Raw genomic sequence first — 1,811 nt, 5'->3', positions numbered from 1 at the left:
CTCTCTCTCTCTCTCTCTCTCTCTCTCTCTCTCTCTCTCTCTCTCTCTTTCTCTCTCTGTCAACTGGAAACACGCTGGAGTCATCTGGGAAGAAGAAACCTCAATCAGATGTTCCTAGGCCTACAGGAAAGCCTGTGATTTATTTTCTGGACTCATGATTGATGTGGAAGGCCTCAGCCTACTGTGAATAGTGTCATCCATAGGCTGGCAGTCCTAGGTTGTGTGATAGCAGGTTGAGCAAACTTGGGAGAACAACTCAGTAAGCAGACTTCCTCCATGTCCTTTGCTTCAGTTCTCATGTCCAGGCTCCTGTCTTGGATTTCTGCCACGTTTTCCCTTTATGACACACTGTAAGCCATAATCTGAAATAAACTCTTTTCTTTCCACGTTGCTTTTGGTCATGATGCTTATTATGATAATGAACTGAAAACAATGGTGAATGTATTTACAGATAAACTGGCCACATTTATGACTTTTTCCCTTAGTATTATTAAAAGTATGAATGACTACAGATCATAATTCACAAAATCATGTTTGGAAAACATGCTATATCTGTGTTGTTTCTAGAAGTCAATTCAAATTTGATCCCAAGTCTCTGAATCTCTAACTAATGGAATCTCAAACGTTCTCTTAGAGCTTTTCAGGAATTTCAAATGCTGCTCTGACACTTGGGATGTAGAGGAAAGCACATTCACTCCATCCCACCACAGTGTACACAGACTGCAGCACTGGACCAACTTCTGGATCCCTTGAAATCAGATAATTCTCAGATTGTGTGCTACCCTTCAATATCATTGGAAGCCCCAGTGTCCAGCATCCAGTCTTTCTAGAGACCCGGTCACATGAACTCTTGCCATCATCCTTGGCATTGCTAAGGAGATATAGATGCCTCCTCCTTCACTGGGCAAGAAAACTGCTCACTTTCCACCATCTTCCAGAGTTCCCCCGACTTGTTCATAGCACAGGCCTTTTTTTTTTGTTGTTGTTGTTGTTCCTAAGTTTTATTTATGAATTAATACAAGACACTGCAGAGCAATGAGTCTTAATCCTCGTCCTCGTCCTCCTCTTCATCCTGGTTAATCTGGAAGTAACACAGCTCATAGCTCTCTTTGCTGTTGGCGACAACACGCAGCCAGTCTCGGAGGTTGTTCTTCTTCAAATACTTTTTGGTGAGATATTTCAAATACCTTTTGGAGAAAGGCACCTCGGAAGTGACAGTGATCTTGCTCTTGCTCCGCTCGATGGTCACAACCCCTCCGCCAAGGTTGCCGGCTTTCCCATTCACCTTGATTCTCTCCTGGAGGAACTGCTCAAAATTGGCGGCGTCCATGATCCCATCTTCTACAGGGTGAGTGCAGTCGAGGGTAAACTTCAAAACTTGCTTCTTTTTTTTTTTTGCCCCCCTTGGCCACAAGCTTTTTCACAGGCGCCATGGCGGCAGAGAGCACAGGCCTTTCAAGGACTAGCTTTTTCATGGGATGAGACACAGTCTTGATTTTAAATGGCCTCAGCTCCCCACTGTAGGTTGAACTTCACTCGGGGAAAGGGAAGAGTAAAGATGTGTCAACTGACTGAAATCAGGAGAGTTGCCTTTAATCCTCACTTCAGTATTCTTGAATTCTCTATTATTCTTGAAGCACTCAGGGAAGTGTGACCTCTCATGTTCACCGTCAACTCAGTCCAGATGCTAGAGTCACCTCAGAGACTCACTTCTAGATATATCTGTGAACGCTCGCCCAGAGAGATTTAACTGAGGAAGAAAGACCCACTCCCAGTATGGACTGACTTAAAGCAGAACACCGAGCAGAAAC

General features: G+C 44.1%; 1 pseudogene; it reads right to left on the bottom strand.

Moving 5' to 3' along the window:
- Nucleotides 1–988: 988 nt before the first annotated feature.
- Nucleotides 989–1,433, bottom strand: LOC114620951 (annotated as a pseudogene).
- Nucleotides 1,434–1,811: the final 378 nt, after the last annotated feature.

This window comes from Grammomys surdaster, unplaced genomic scaffold (assembly GCF_004785775.1).
Source record: "Grammomys surdaster isolate TR1022 unplaced genomic scaffold, NIH_TR_1.0 170, whole genome shotgun sequence".
Classification (NCBI taxonomy): Eukaryota; Metazoa; Chordata; class Mammalia; order Rodentia; family Muridae; genus Grammomys; species Grammomys surdaster.
Note: the sequence above shows the minus strand (reverse complement) of the source record. Positions and strands in the feature narration are given on the sequence as shown.